The sequence below is a fragment of the Pteropus alecto genome, unplaced genomic scaffold, assembly GCF_000325575.1.
Source record: "Pteropus alecto unplaced genomic scaffold, ASM32557v1 scaffold57, whole genome shotgun sequence".
Classification (NCBI taxonomy): Eukaryota; Metazoa; Chordata; class Mammalia; order Chiroptera; family Pteropodidae; genus Pteropus; species Pteropus alecto.
Genome location: NW_006442508.1, coordinates 1,344,348 through 1,360,716, shown reverse-complemented (window position 1 = coordinate 1,360,716; position 16,369 = coordinate 1,344,348). Strand labels below are relative to the sequence as shown.

General features: G+C 36.8%; 1 protein-coding gene across 19 annotated transcripts in view; it reads left to right on the top strand.

Moving 5' to 3' along the window:
* The window catches only part of APBB2 (amyloid beta precursor protein binding family B member 2), a 350,239-nt gene that overhangs the window by 63,025 nt on the left and 270,845 nt on the right, over positions 1–16,369 (top strand). For 18 of the 19 annotated variants that reach the window (XM_025040257.1, XM_025040263.1, XM_025040261.1 and 15 more), the window contains one exon: positions 3,277–3,432. The exons of the other annotated variant lie outside the window; for it this stretch is intronic. The gene's annotated coding sequence lies outside the window, so the exon portion shown is untranslated. The remainder of the gene's footprint in view (positions 1–3,276; positions 3,433–16,369) is intronic. 19 annotated transcript variants of the gene reach the window in all.

Sequence of the window (16,369 nt, the reverse complement as noted above, 5' to 3'; positions counted from 1 at the left end):
ATTGTACCCAATTCGATTAGTAGGTCAGGGTTCATTCTCCCAGACTGCTAGTTTTAAACTTGCTGCCATTACCATACAAATGACTTTAAAGAGTTACTTGAACAGTACTCATCACAAAGCTTTGATTTCATCATGAAATAGCAACAAGAATCTAATTCCTTGTGCCCATGGTAGACATTGACCTTTAGTATTAGAACTGAGGCATAGATGGGAATAAACTGCTGTTAATGGCCTTTCCTTGAGGATCAAGCCATGGGAATATATAGGGACTTGAGGAGTAGTTTGGGGTGGAAAAAAAAAACATTTTATTTTCTCATCGGGTGCCTGACTTCTCAGATGAGCCATTGTGTTTGTTCTGGCTCTTATAAAGCAAGATCACATCACCCCTCGATGCAGCTTTTTTTATTAGTAGCTTCACAGTTCATGCCTTTGTTGTCCTGTTGCATGACGATAAGTGAGCTCAATAAAGGCTTTTCAGGGAGCGTTTCTGAGTTTGTCATTGCCATCTGTCCTTTTCTCTTGTTTTCAGGCTGTTCACATTTTGTGAGACTCTTAGTTTTCTGATTGGTGTGGCATGGACAGTGTATGTAAATACTAAGAAAGAAGTGGAGATGAGTAATATTTCTAATAAATCATTTAGAAGAAAGAAAAATCCTGCTCACTCTGTAAGGTCACATCAGATATAAGATATGAAGCATTTGGATTATTTTGGTTTAGTTCTTAGTGACTTGTTTTCTTAATTTTTGAAATCATTAATGTCTCTCACCTAAAACTTGGGCCCTTTTGGAAGGAAGAGACCAGGACTTGATGCCAGTAAATCACTTATTTCCAACACTGGGCTGAGTGTGCATCCTACTTATCTCTTACAGGTGGCTTGGTGCAAGTATAGTATTATCTTGTCGAAAATCTTTTGTCCTGCTTTGAGCAGTGGGAATGTACTGTTATCAATGGAGCAACTCCTAGGACCAGAAAGCTTTCAGTGTGATAGGCAGTTTCTGTTCGGGACACCTGCTGCCCGAGCACACTGCCCCCATTGTTTCTCCTACTGAATGTGTCCTGGGCGGTCTTTTTTAGCCTGTAGTTGAGTCTTGGCTTTTTTCCTGCATGCATTTCATTTTTGGTGGAACAAATTTCTGTCTTGTTTTGCAGGTTTTGCTGATATGAATTTAACATATGAGGATAGTTCATACAAACTCGTATTTCAAAGAGTGCGTGTTGAGATGTTGTGGTGTTTGAAAGAGCACTTGGTCAAAGTGGAAGCAGGTGATCTGGACCGTCATCCTTGCTCTGCTGGCTGTGTGGCCTCTGGAAAAATATTTGACTTCTCTCAGCATCAGTGTCTGGGGATGGGGGTGGGCTTGGGCTTCTTGGAATGCTGGATTTTCAAGTCTCCCAGTGCTAAGATTCCACCATTGTGTTTTATGTTTTCTGAGATGCTGAGTCGCAGAAAGTGGGGTATACCAATGTTTACTGAAGGCTGTACTCCTGTGAAGTTGTAGGTAACACCAAGGAGGCACTTTCTAATTAAACGACATTTATATGGCATGGCCAGCGATAGAGAAGTTTGGGCATGTTAGTTAGGGAGGGAAATAACCGTGGTCTTCTTGTCTCTTTATGGCAAGTTAGCAGAATAAGAAAAAGGTTTTCTTACTTCTAGGAAAGTACTGTTGTTAGCCTTGGAAGTGTTATTGGACACTTGGGTTTTGAACTTCTAAATTAAGAATTACTGAGTTCAGATAAACAAAAACTTCTTAATTTATTAGCTCTTATTGTTCGGATCAGAGGAAGCCCACAGATCAGGCTAATATAGTATCATATCTCATTTCTGATTTGTATTCCCATACCATTTAATAAAAACCTTATTTAAAAATATTCTAATACTACAAGCAATACATATTAATTGTAGAAAATTTGGAAACACCAAGAAGGAAATACAAATATCCTCTAATTCCATGACCCAGAAAGAGTTATTGTTCATACTTTTGTGCCTTTAGATTATACACACTCAGTTTGTAGAACAAAACTGGGATTATACCATACATGTATAACTTGGTATCTTGCTTTTTTTTCCCTGCTGTGTTCCTTTTGAGATGATTTTTGGGACTTAGTTTCCAAATGAAGGTAGAGAATAAATGTAATATTATGGTTGGCACACTTGTGACAGGGTCTGTTTTGACTTAAGAAATAGAATTATGGACCCAGTATCTGAAAATAACATTTGTCCTGTTCTCTCTTGAATATGATTTCAATATTTAGCATGTATTGATGTTGTCATAGTTATCACTGTAACTAACAGATGAAGACTTCCTAGTCTGTTAGCTCTTAATTGTTCACTAATTGCTTTTGTAAGATTCTCTCATTTTACATTTCTGCCAATATTGCTAGGTGCAACATTAATGACCATACATTGCTTTAACACTGTCTCTGGATGCCATGATTCTTCAAGTTGAAACATGATAGCTACTGTGAGCCAGGCCACAGGTTTGGCATGAAGTAGGATATTTAAGAGATTCCTTTTGCTCAAATATATTATACTTTTGATGATATTTATGATTGATGTGTTGAATATTGGTTTCCTATATCATTTTCCTTTATTATGAAATGAAAAATGATTAGTTTTCTTTTGGATGATTTAGCCTATACATATTTCTGTTGCATCATTCACTTTGCCTTGGAAATACATTCTAAATTCTGAATCACATTGGAATTTTTTATGACCTTTTCCTTATGTGTCTTTTGGTGGTACCCTTTGAAGTCCTGAAATGTTTTTTATATTTGATTGAGATTAAATCTGGGTTTCATTTTACTTTTTAAAAAACATATTGAGCAAGTTAATTTTCTGTTCAAGTTCCTAAGGGGAATGGTTCCAGCCCTCTGTGTCCCAAGAATTCAGACTGAGCCTTGCCAGAACATTCCTGTGGTTTTCCACAGGGCAGATCAGTGTGTTCATGAAATTTTAGTTGTAGCTTGTGTTTTCTGTGGTTAATTAAAACATCTGGCTTTTAAATTTTCCACAAACAGAGCATAATTGTTTGGCCAAACCTTTTCAATAATGATTAAATACTTCAATCCTACCCTCAGAATAGCCCAGCCTTGTCTTTAAGATACCTTATAAGCTATTGTTTCTGTTCATTAATGATTTTAAATATATGAGAGATGTTTAGAGTCATTCTACCAAACATTCACTCTTGAGAGAGAGAGAGAGAGAGAGAGAGAGAGAGAGAGTGTTTGTGAAGCTGAATCCCTATAATGGCTTCTGGCCTTTGCCCCCTCCAGGTTAGAGCTGCTGTGGGTGAGCTGCAGTGATCCGTAGCCAAGCATGCTGTGGTCGGATCTGCCCAGCCGTGGAACAGAAACATTTGCTGGATGGAAAATCCATAAAAGAAAGCTGCTGTGAAAGCCTGAGACAGACCATAACTTAAGCAAAATCAGGTTGGTATAAGATAAGAGAGGCTGGATAAAGTGAATTGGCTTCAAAAGGAAAAAGTTGCTTTGTTTATTCCATAAAGTATTTTTGAGACAACCCCAAATAATCATTTCAGTTGCACGAAAGAGTCCTAGCATCATATAAATGGCAGATATAGCCTAACAAACTTCTGTGTACAGTGTGTTGTTGTCTTCCTCTTTTTCTCTCCCGTCTTCCTTTCCTCTGTCCCACACTCTTCTCTTCTTGGAGAAGAGAGGAAGAAGATCTCAATCACAAATGTATATGAAGCCACAACAAGAGGCGACTCACAGCAACCTTGATGGTATTGGTTTTATTCTGGAGAGAAAGCAGTGTCTGAGAAAGCACAAACTGGCATTGGTACTTTCAGGGACTTGCTCTCGTTTGTGTTTTCAGACTGTGAAGTGTGGACCGTGGAAACCTGACATTTTTTGGGGGTGGAGGTGGAGGATGAGGTGGGGAGGCTAGGGGATATTCTGTGCTCTTTTGCATGGCAAGTTTTTATTTTATCTACCCCCAAACAAAAGCTTGCAACACATTTGGTTTCAGCAGGGTGCTTTTGGCATGTCCTGAAAATAATAGGAATATAAATAAGTGCAAAATAGTCTTACTGTGGACCAGAGGAAATGAAACTGTATAAACAACCTCATGTGTGGCAATAAGGTGGAAAATAATTCATTTTGAAAAAGTATATTGTACAGGGACAGGCACTACAAACATTTTGTATTGGATATTCAGTGGGTAACTCGACATTATATATAATACAAAGAGGAGAGCGGGTCAGCAGTCTTGAGAACCTGTGAAGTAGTAAATGTCTGTCGACTCTGCCTACCCCACGTCCTTTTCATACTTCTTTCAACAAATGACCCAGATTTTCCCTGGGCAGTCAATCACCCTTTCTTTGTTTTTAGGTTATGTAGTTAGAGGAGGTGACCTCGCTGTGTTATGGGCATGTGATATAAGCTTGGCTAGACAGGGTCACGTCACAAGGATCAGTTTATGGAGGAGCCTCAATATTTTCACTAAAACCGTTGCAAAGAAGTTTTTTCTTTTTGTAGGTTTGTTAAGCTAGACTTTCTGAGAATGAAGTAACACGGAGGAAATCAGAGCAGGGAGATGAAGGAAATGAGATGGGGAGGGAGGAAGGGGCGTGCACACATACACAGACACACACACACAGAGACACACAAAGAGACACACACACTCACAGACACACACACACATGTCCTGGATTTTGCAGCACCTAAAGCTGGCAACTCCGGTTTCACTTTCCTGGCAGGTTAGCTAGTTAGTTTGAGTAACATGTCCATCACTTAACATGTACAAACATTTTGATTAGTTATGCTTTTTAGGTTGAGGTCTTAGGATGAAACGACTGTGACACAGTCCCTGTCTTCAGGAGCTCACAGGGGATAGGTCAGATCAATATTCAGCCAGCTGACAAATGTAAAATGTAAAAAATGACAAATGTAAGTGTGAAAAATGTATCACTAGAAGGAAGAACTAAATTCTGTGGGAGGAGAAGACATGGCATTATGAACACTGCTGCTTGCTGGAGAGACTAGCAGAGAGCTGTTATTTAACAAAGGAGAAATAGGATTTAGTCTTCGGGAACACTTAAAAAAATATATTTGATTCAATTACTTGCTTTTTGAGTCAGAAAGAAAGGGAGGCTTTCCAGAGTCTATATTTAAAAGAAATTGGAGATAAGGAAGATAATTTCAGAGCTTCCTAGTATTGAATCTTGGTATTTACTGCAAACATAGTTGTTCGGGAGCACCCAAATGAGTGGTTATCAGAGAGCTGTCCAGAGTTTATTTTGACAGCACAGAGTAACAGCTGCTTTTCTCCCAAAACCTCTATTGGCTTTCTGTTCTAAGCAGAATTCCAAGTGTGTCGTGAATTTTAAAAATTTATTTCTTCTTCTTAATGTTAGACTTTATTATTATTATTTTTTATAATTGATACTGCTTTTTAAAAAAATTAATAAACTTTATTTGGGGAAGGGCAGTTTCAGGTTATAGAAAAACTGAGCAGAAAGTTTAGAATTTATATACCTATATATATACCTATTTATATATATACCTCCCAACCCCCCACCCCCGTTTTCCCTATTATTAATATCTTGCATTAGTTTGGTGCATTCGTTAAAATTGTGAAGCCAGTATCAATATCAATTATTAATTAAAGTCCATAGTCTACATTAGATTAATTCTTTGTGTTGTACATTTTATGGGCTTTCACTAATATTTAATGATATGTATCTACCATTACAGTATCACACACAATACTTTCACTGCTCTGACAATCTCATGTTCTCAATATTCTTCTCTCCTTCCCTCTCCTTGAATCCCTGCAACTACTGATCTTTTTACTGTCACCATAGTTTTCCACAGTGTCATATAGGTGGAATCTCTGAGATTGGCTTCTTTGACTTTGCAATATCCATTTAAAGTCCTTCCATGTTTTATCATGGCTTGATAGCTCTTTATAATGATGAATAATATTCTCTTGTTTGGATGTACCTCAGTTTATTTATCCTTTTACCTACTGCAGGGCATCTTGATTGCTTCTAAGTTTTAGCAGTTAAAAATGAAGCTGCTGTAAACATTCGTGTGCAGGTTTTTGTGTGGACATAAATTTTCAACTCCTTTGGGTAAATACCAAGGAACATGATTGCTGGATTGTATATTAAGAGTATGTTTAGTTTTGTAAGACACTGCCAGCTGTTTTCTAAAGTGTCTGTACCATTTTACATTCCCACCAGAAAGGAATGAGAGTTGCGGTTTCTCTACATCTTCCCCAGCCTTTGGTATTGTCAGTGCTTGGGATTTTATCCATTCTAGTACATGTGCAGTGGTATCTCATTGAACTTTTTATTTGTAGTTACCTAGTGATGTATGATGTTGAGCATCTTTTCATATGCTTGTTTGCCACCTGTATATCTTCTTTGATGAGATGTCTGTTCAGATCTTGTGCCCATTTTTTAATTGGATTTTTCATTTTCTTATTGTTGAGTTTTAAGAGTTCTTCGTATATTTTGGATACCAATCCTTTATCAACTAGATCTTTTTGCAAATATTTTCTCCCAGTTCCATGGATTGTCTTTTCATTCTCGTAAATTTTCTTTCTCACAACAGAAAATTTTAATTTTAATGAAGTCCAACTTGTCAATGAATTCTTTCATGCATTGTTGGTTTTGTATCTCAAAAGTCATTGCCAACCTAAGGTCATCTAATTTTCTCCTATGTTATCTTCTAGAAGTTTTGTAGTTTTACATTTTATTTTTAGATGTGTGATCTATTTTGAGTTAATTTTTGTGAAAGGTGTAAAGTCTTTGTCTACATCCATTTTTTTGTACATGGATGTCTGGTTATTCCAGCACCATTCTTTGAAATCATTATTCTTTTTTTGTTGAATGGCCTTTGCTTCTTTATAAAAGATTAGTTGACTATATTTGTATGGGTCTATTTCTGGGATCTCTGTTCTGCCCCATTGATCTGTTCTATTGATCTATTATTTGTCTGTTCTTTCACCAGTACCATACTGTCTTGATTACTGTAGCTTACAGTAAATCTTCCAGTCAGATATTGTGGGTCCTCTTACCTTGTTCTTCTCTTTCAATATTGTTTTGACTGTTCTGGGCTTTTTGCCTTGCAATATAAACTTTTGAATTAGTTTATCTATATTCACAAAATAACTCGCTGGGATTGTGTTGAGTCTATAGGTCAAGTTGGGAAGAACTGATATTTTGTCTTATTCATGTACATGGAATAAATATTTCTTTAGAACTTCTTTAATTTTATTCATCTGAGTTTTGTATTTTTCCTTATATGGGTCTTGTACATATTTTGTTAGATTTATATTTAAGTATTTCATTTATTTTGGTGCATATATATAGTATTGTATTTTAAAATTTAAATACCAATTGATTATTACTGGTGTATAAGAAAGCAAGTGACTTTTGTATATAAACTTTGTGTCCTGCAAATTTGCTATAATTGCTTATTAGTTCTAGGAGTTTTTGTTGTTGTTGATTCTTTGGTTATTTCTCTGTGGGATAACTCTGGGAATCTGCAGAGGTAGAAGAGAATTCAAATCAATCCAAATGCATTTTCTATATTACTACATATATTACTTTAAATCAAAAATACTTTTTTTCTGATTTCACTTTTATGTGAAATCTAAAAAAAATAAATGAACAGACAAAACGAACAAACTCATAGATGCAGAGGACAAACTGTTGTCAGATGGAAGGGAGTTGGGAGCCAGCGAAAAAGGTAAAGGGTGTAAGAAGTACAAATGGGCAGTTACAGAATAGTCACAGGGATGTAAAGTACAGCATAGGGAATATAGACAGTAGTGCTGCAGTAACTGCATATGGTGTCACATGAGTGCATGACTTAACAGGGGGCATCACTGTGGAAGTTACATAAATGTCTAATGACTGCTGTACACCTGAAACTAATATAATACTGAAATATCAACTTTAATTGAAAATATTTTTATAACTTTTTTAAATGCTTTTTTTCATAAAAGTGGTAAGCATTTTTATGCCCATTATCCATTTGCATAAGACAGATTAAATTAAAAGTTTTTTCATTACCTCTGTCTTTATCATTACCAATTACTACTGACTTAAAGATTGACAGGTTTCAAAAAATATATATTTCAATAATTTCAAGAATTTTCATTAATGGTTATATGATTTGGGTCTTTCATACAAAAAAAAGCTTCATTTCACAAAACTTTAATTTTACTAAATCAAAAATTATGAATTACAGTGTCTTGGGTTTTGGGAACATAGTATGGTTTTATGTTTTATGAAAATTGGACATTTTTCATAATATAATTAAAATACTAGCTGTATTTTTATACTTGTGCTTTTTTTTGTCTGTATTGGTATGGTTCTCAATAAACTACTGTGCAGAAATGAATGTATTTATATAGGAAACATGGAAACTGTAAATTTGTATTTTTTTTAGTTACAACTGTAAAAATTACGAATGTATAAAGATGGAAAAGGAATAAAAAAGTCAGTGCTTTATTGGGATGTTTAGATTCTAGTTGGCCATTTTCTTTAAAGTTATAATTTTGTTTGGGGACTGACTTTTATTTTTAATTCGAAAAAATATGTAAACTTGCTATTGGTTAAATTCAGTCAATTCTCCTCTCTAGCATATAACTGAAAGCTCATTTCTGCCACTGGGCTTTAATCGGGTATTCAAATCACACTATTAGATTTAGAACATGTTTTCTGGAGTTTCATTAGTAGGTCAGGCCATCCCTTCCAGTTCCCAGAGGGCTTAGTCCTCCAGGATGGCTTATCCGCTTCCTGCTCTTTCTTTGTAATCTTATTTCAACCTGGGAGACAGCTGGATGGGAACTGACATGTTTGTTACCTGGCCCCTTTGCTTTTTTTGGCAGTCTTTTGGCTGATAATGTCTCTTCGTAAAAATGCATCTACAGAGCAATGTGGAGTTATTCTTTTTATTCATTTAAAAGAAAAAGCCATAGATAAGCTTTCATTTGTATCTCTAGGATCCTGGACGTCGGTATCATGCATCTTTTAACCCAGTCACTCCTTTAAATCTTTTCTTTCTCTCTGGTGACCTTTTAAAAATCTTTGTGACCTATTTGCAGAATGATGAATGATCCTATGAGGAATGTAATATAATGTTCTATGAGGATTTGATCTTGTTGGTCTTGCTTTTCGTAGAAAGTTGAAACAAAATACAGCTGGGTGATAGTAACTGCTTAGCTGCCCTTTACTTTGAATAGAGTATTGTGCTGACAAAAGTTAGGGGTTCAGAATGATTGAGTTGTTTAAGTTCGAGTTGTTGTACAATTCCATTGTGAAGGCTTCAGCCTATTTATAATCATTTGGTTGCAGGTGAAGAAAAATCAGGTCAACTTAGTCACATTCAGTGAGCCAATTCAAGAATAAAGAGAGTGTCTGGAACTTAGCTTTCATTAGGAGACACCATTTTTGTGTAAATATGTAATGACGATGTTTATGATAAATATATTAATAGAGTTTGGAACATTACATGTTTTTATTTTTTTCTTGTCTTTATATTTTTATTTTAAATAATCTTTGAAGTATTTTAGGTTTCCTTTAAAAGCCTTCAAAGATTTCATACTCAAATGACATATAATCAATTGTTATTTATTTTGATGTAGTTACTGAGCAAGCAGTAGTTTCTTAGTCCAGTAGTGACTTATAATGAATAAAATATTTAATTTGATTATGTTGTCCAAATAAAATCTATATTCATGACACAATAACTGTTCAGAACTTCTGAAATTTTCAAATTGATTACTATCTACTCAAATAAGATTGAACCTTAGCTTTATTCATAAATAAAAATAGTCTATTGGATGTTTTTACATAGTATCCCAACCCAGTAATTTATTTAAAAATGAATATCAGCTTCAGTCTAGCTTGACCTAAGAAATTGCTCTGTGCAATTCGCTAGTATACCCTTTTTAAGAATTAAAAGTTTTTCCTGCAATCATTGTATAGCCGAGGCCCTTTCAGGACAGATTTTAGAATCTTAGTAGCTGTTCCATGCTTGGTTTCATAAGGGTGAGTTTCTTGAAGACTTAAGGTGGAAAATAGTTTGTTAGCGCTGTGGCTTTTTTTGGGTGTCTGGTTAAAGAGTGACAGTGCCCCGGAAAGTAAGAGGGTAATTAGTGACTTTACCAAAGACTTATCTCAGAAGTAAGTCTAGAGTTCCAGCCATGACTTTAGGCCCTCGATGATTCTCAAATTGGATTTAAAATGACCGCTGATCTTGAGCAGGTGTTCATTTATGAGTGATAAGAGGTGCTGAATTAATTTTTCTTAGCTCAGTGCAATTCAGTTAAATTCCAAGTTAACTTGTTAATAATCCTCTATGGAAGCCATAATATAAGCCCTTTTGAGAGAGTTAACATTTTATTGAGCATGTCCCATATGCTAAATGCTTAAGCACTTTTCAGCCTCTGATGGGTTGAGGGCGGGGCAAGGAACTTTATTCAACCTTCACATTAATCCTATGAGGAGACAGTATTACCCTGTTTTCTAGGTAAAGAATTTGAAGATTGGAAAGATCAAATGGTTTTATCCAAGTCTCACATCTACTAATTTAAATTTGAATCTGAACTTTTTCTCGAACTTAGTTATATACTGGTATAAAAAGCTCTGTCTATAAAGTGATTGATCTATAGAAAACTCTCTCTTTATATGTCTTTAATTAGTCTTATAATTAATGAGGTATTAAAGGCCCACAGTAATATATGAATAGAATGCTTTGGAATTTTCAAGGAGAGAGTGCTAATGTAGATGTAGTTTAATCTAAAGAAGCGGCATTTTCTTATTTTTGATAAATAAATAGGAGATAGAAGGTTGTTAGCGAATGGGGTTTTCAAGCCTTTTTACCTGAGGAAAATACCTAATCAGACCTTCAGAGGTGGAAGTAAAAATGCCAGGAATGTTTGGGAGCCTGTCCCAGGTTTTACAGCCAAGGTATGTGGCCCAGCCTTGCACTCCACTGAGTTGCTGTGTTACCCAGGGGTGTCTAGTTGCTAGAGGAGGCAGACACTCCTAAGCAACTGCTTAGAAAAGGAAGGAGAAAGGATAGTCCTTCTGGACACTCCTGACTGTCTCCATCCCCACTCTGCATTCCTTATTTGAGGACTCTGAGATTTCTTGTGCTTGACTGCCAAGCTCCCCAGCCTTTGACAGTGGGGAAGGTTCAACTCTGTAATGGTTTGAGACTCCCGTCCATCTACTGCTTTCCTGGTATTTTCAACTGCTGGTATTCTTTGTTAAGTACTGCTATGGTCTAAATGAATGTGTCCCCCCAAAAAAACATATGTTGAAATTCTAACTCTCAAAGATGATAGTATGAGGAGGTGATGACTTTGGGAGGTTCTTAAGTTGTGAGGTTAGAGCCCTCATGAGCGGGATTGGTGCCATATAAAAGAGGGTCCAGAGAGATCCCTAGGCCAGCTACGAACCAGAGAGGGTCCTCACCATAAGGTGACCATGCTGGCATCTTGATCTTGGACTTCCAACCTCCAGAGCTGCGAGGAATAAATTTCTGTTATTTATAAGCCACCCAGTCTGTGGTATTGTGTTATAGCAGCCTAAGCGGACTAAAATAGACATCACTGGAGAGTAATTTGGCAATGTATTTCAAAACTTAAAATTGCCAGCAATTACATAAATAGGTTCAGTTAAAACTATGCTAAGATATTTTATAAGTTATAGCATGTTTGTAAAGAATGAAATAGCCCTGTCTGTGTGCTGGTTTGGAATTATTTATAGATATGTATGTGCATATATCTATAAAAAACAAAAAATGTTTTGCAGAATTATGTGAATACCGTTCCCTTTTGTATAAAATTTTTTAAAAAACATGTATGCTGGTATATACATTTTTTTTTTCTTAAAAAGATATGAACTGTTAACATACTGGAATTTTTTTCTTTTCTGTGTTATTTGAGTTTTCTAACCATGTTCATTTATTTATTTTACTTTTAAAAAAGAATCAGGAGCTAGCTGGATAGTATGATCATGGATCATTTTGCATCATTACATTGTAACATAGTTTGTAAAAGCTTACTGAGTGTTTTTAAGAACAATGTAAATTTTTTCCTAATGTTCATTTGTCAGTCTTTTTTGTCCTCTTTGCATGTGAGGACGTGGATAATTTTTTGTGAGAAGAGTGGTAAAGTATGCGCTAAGCCAGCAAACATTCCCTTGAAAGCTTATTAGTTAAAACATTGAGTTGAGAAAAAGAAAGCAAAAAGACAGATATTTACCAAATGTGATTTGAAGGACAAAGAATCCCATCTTGCTGAAATATGTTTGTAAGTGTACCTTTATGCTCAGTTTGTTTATTTTAAATATGAGCTTTGGACTGAACTGTATTTGCTTTTCAGACCATAAGGCTAGAGGTAGCCTCAGAAGTCTCCAAAATCTTATTGCTAATCAGGAAAGCTGTTTGCTAAGAAAGGCCTGCCTGTTTGGACTAGAAGTAATGACTGATGCACAGATAAAACCAGTGTGCCTTTTAAATATCTTTTGACTTCTGTGTCCAGATTTTGCTTTCCTCTTAATTAAATACCCCAGACATGGGTCGTAGGTCAAAGGAGATGACGCCCCTAAACTCTTCCAATAGCAACAACTACTTAACTCTTCGGCTTTTGATAGGCTTGTCTGGAAACTGTTGTATTTGGTCATAGTGTGAATGCTGAAATTAAATAATAGATAGAAAGATGACAATTTTTCTTCAGAATGTAAGCAGTGGTGGTATAGAGAATAAATGCATTGTGCTGTCCCCTTATCTATGCATATTTCAATCTATAATAATTGGTTTCATTTTCAAAAATCAACAAGCCATATAATTTTTCTAATCTCAAAAGAATTTTTGTTACTTCTCCTTTTTTCCTAAAATGGTTTGATAGCTCATCAGAATTAGTAATATGTATTTTTGGTGTTCCTTATATCTATTAATGGCAGGAATTATAACCCCCATATTTCAAGGTATTTGACACCATAGTGTAGGACTTGTTATCTATTAGTATATTTGTGTAGGTGTGTAATCGATTATATATATTTATAATATAGAAAAGTCTGAAACAATACCATTGTCGCCGGATATCATGAATGACAAAAACAGAGTAGACTGGCGTAGGTGGAGGGCTTTGAAGCAGGTCTGCGCTCTGACGAGAGCTCCACGGAGAGCAGGTGCTGCTGCGACGGGAGCACTCTTCTGAACACAAATCCTGCTGCAGTTTGTAGGATGGAGAGAGGAGGGAATTGAGGATGGGGAGAACAAATTGGAGACTTTCACAGCAGTCTAGGAATGAGGAGAAGCGTCTAGGTTGGGGCTTTGTTATTATCTATTAAAAGGAAGAAATGTAGACCTGTGTCCAAGGTCCAGTCTGTCAGAAACATGTCCATTGTTGCCGCCTTGACCCAAGCCACCATTCTTTCTTACCTGGGTTGTAAAGACCTCCTAAGTGCTTTCTTAATTCTGTCCTTGTCCTTCTGCACTGTATTCTCAATAGAGTGATTCTGTTATAAGAGTCAAGTCACACCGTGGCACTCCTCTGCTCAAAACTTGCAGTGACTTCTCTGTCCTCATAGTAGTAGATTAAGTCCCTATAATGGCCCAAAAGGCCCCATATGATGCCCCTCCTTTCCTCTCTCACCTCATCTCATATTCTGCCCCCAGCTAATGCCATTCCACGTGCACTGGCCTCGAACACACTGGGCATGTTTCTGCCTCAAGGACTTAACCTTCCCTCTTCCTTCCTCCTGTATGCTGTTCCCCAGATATCCATATGGCTTACTAATCAACATCCACCCAGGGTGGATGCTCGGTAAATATTTGTTACATGAATGAATAAGTAGATTTCGGGAGTCACTTAATATTACTACATGTCATTCACTGGGGGGTGGGGGGGGGCAAGCCCAGCCCTAAGTGCATGGTCTTTGGGGAGACAGCAAGAAACAAAGTGTTTTGACTTAATACAGTGTGTTCAAAGTTCTGTGCAACACAAGTAAAAGAGCAAGTAATTCTTTCTATCTCAGCCAAGCCTACAATGTTGATTTGGACTTTCCAAGGCACAGAGATGGGGGAAGACTTGATGACATTTCAGAGAGGGGAAGTGGTGTAAATGAGTGTGGAGGCAGGAGTGTGCACGGAGGTGTTCAAAGGCGAATATGTGTGCCTGTGAAGTCAGGAGGGTCTGTGTGGGTGGGGAGTGGTGACTGAAGACAAGCTAAAAATGGAAAGTGGGGCTGGGATGAAAGGGGCCTAGATGCACAGGAGTGTTGACTTCCCATATTTATTGAGCTCCTTCTGTGTGCCAGGTATTATGCTAGGTGCTTAGGATTCAGATGTGAGTAGCTCGTTGTTCCTGCTGTATGAGTTTCTTCTAGAGAGTATGTGGTACTAGTGGAGAAGAAAAACAACTTGGACTGTGGTGGTGGGAATGGAGAGACCAGAAAGACTGAGGGGGGCCTTGGTGATTGTGTGGGTATAGGACTTAAAAATGTTACCTTTTGCTTATGATATTCCTGGTTATTCATATGATTTGAATAGAAGTCTTGATCTCTACAGTATTAGTTTTTAACCCATTTTGATATTAGGAGCAGGCAGTACAGATTAATACATGCAAAGACATGACTGCTGACATGAAAAGGCACACGTAAGAATGTGTTTACACTTTCCTTTCATTATGATGAATATCAAGTAAATAGCCTGATTTTTCCTTATGTTGGATCTTTGTTGCAATGCAGATTGTTTTTAAAGTGTGGGCTGGCAGCTGGTACTTAGAAATCTTTTGGGTGTGACCTCGCCCCCAAAGACTTTTCTTTATGATTGGATTTGGTATGTAGTGAGGTATTTCATAAAGGCAGTGAAAATGATATGTTGCTTTTTTTTTTGGTAATCAACATCATAGTGGTGTTGGAATATTGTTGAATATAATGTCCTTTCATTATAAAAGAAAGATAGTTAATTTTCAAAAGAGTAAGAATTGAGTTAATAGTTTATTAAGTCTACCTTCTGGCACTAGTAAGAATAAATGAACAGAGCCTTGCCATGGCAGTGGTTCCAGTAGAATAAAGGGCTGAATTGTATCTTCTCCAAATTCACATGCTAAAGTCCTAACTAACCCTCAGTACCTTAGAATGTGACTATATTTGGAGATAGGATTTTTAAAGAAGTATTAAGTTAAAATGAGGTCATTAAGGTGGGCCTTAATCCCATATGACTGGTGTCCTTGTAAGATAAGGAGATTTGGACACATACATATAGTAGGAAGACCAGGTGAGGACACTGCAAGAAGGCAGCCATCTACAAGCCAAGGAGAGGGGCCTCATAAAAAAAAAAACAACCTGGCCGAAACCTTATATTGGCATCTTGATCTCGGATGTACAAATTGTTGTTTAAGCCACCCAGTCTGGTAGTTAGCTACTGCAGCCCTAGCTGACTAATACAAACAGAAGCCAAGGCTGTTCAGGGAAACGTCCTCTTGGTGACTTACTCCCTCACCTGGTTTCAGCATCAAGTCTCCCTGGACATCTGAAAGAGGGTAATTCAGTGGTACCCTGGGTCTTCCCAAAAAGAATGTATTTGTATGTTCACAGGATTGCCAGGCAGCTACAGTGGTGATTCCTTGGTTTAGTCATTCATTTCTGATCACTTTTATGTGAAACTGCATGCCTTGTCAGCATTTTCATTTCCTCAGAAACTCAGGAGTGTGAGATGAAGCAGAAGCATTTATCTTACAGCTTTCTATGATTTGATGCCTCAGCTTTCATTTATGTGGATAGTCCCATGATCAACAGAATGGAGGAGATTCCTGCAGAGACGGCGTGGCTTCGTGATGGCTGTCTTTGGTGCGAATTGGGCCATGTGTGTGAGAAGCCAGGGTTTCAAGCCAAGTCTGCTTTTTCAGGAGACTGTCCCTGAACACTTGGAATTTAAGTGAAGCTTAATTTAATCTCTTTTTCCAAGTAAATGTAGGGTGTGTTACAGTAGGAGTTGGAAAACTATTGACTTCCTTTGACCTTTTCGTTTGAATTTGATTTACTTGGAAATTCTTCAGGATGCAGAGCACTAGATATCTTTCAAAAAACTTAAAAATTTTTCACCTTACATTTCAGTAGATCTGCTTTCAAAATGGATAGGGCAAGTGTAGTCTGTAATTAATTAGGTTATATTAAGTTTTAGCTTCGTTCCATGTCTCCTATGCTTGAAGAAAATGAGATGTGTAAATGTTGAGAACTTTACTCTTTTCTTTCTTGATCGGGTTTCTGGGACACCCAACATCAGGATATTTAAAACATCTGGAGACCTAAAGTAAAGTGTTCCTATTCTTTACTGTGTATCTAGGGTCAAGTAGACATCTTTCATATTG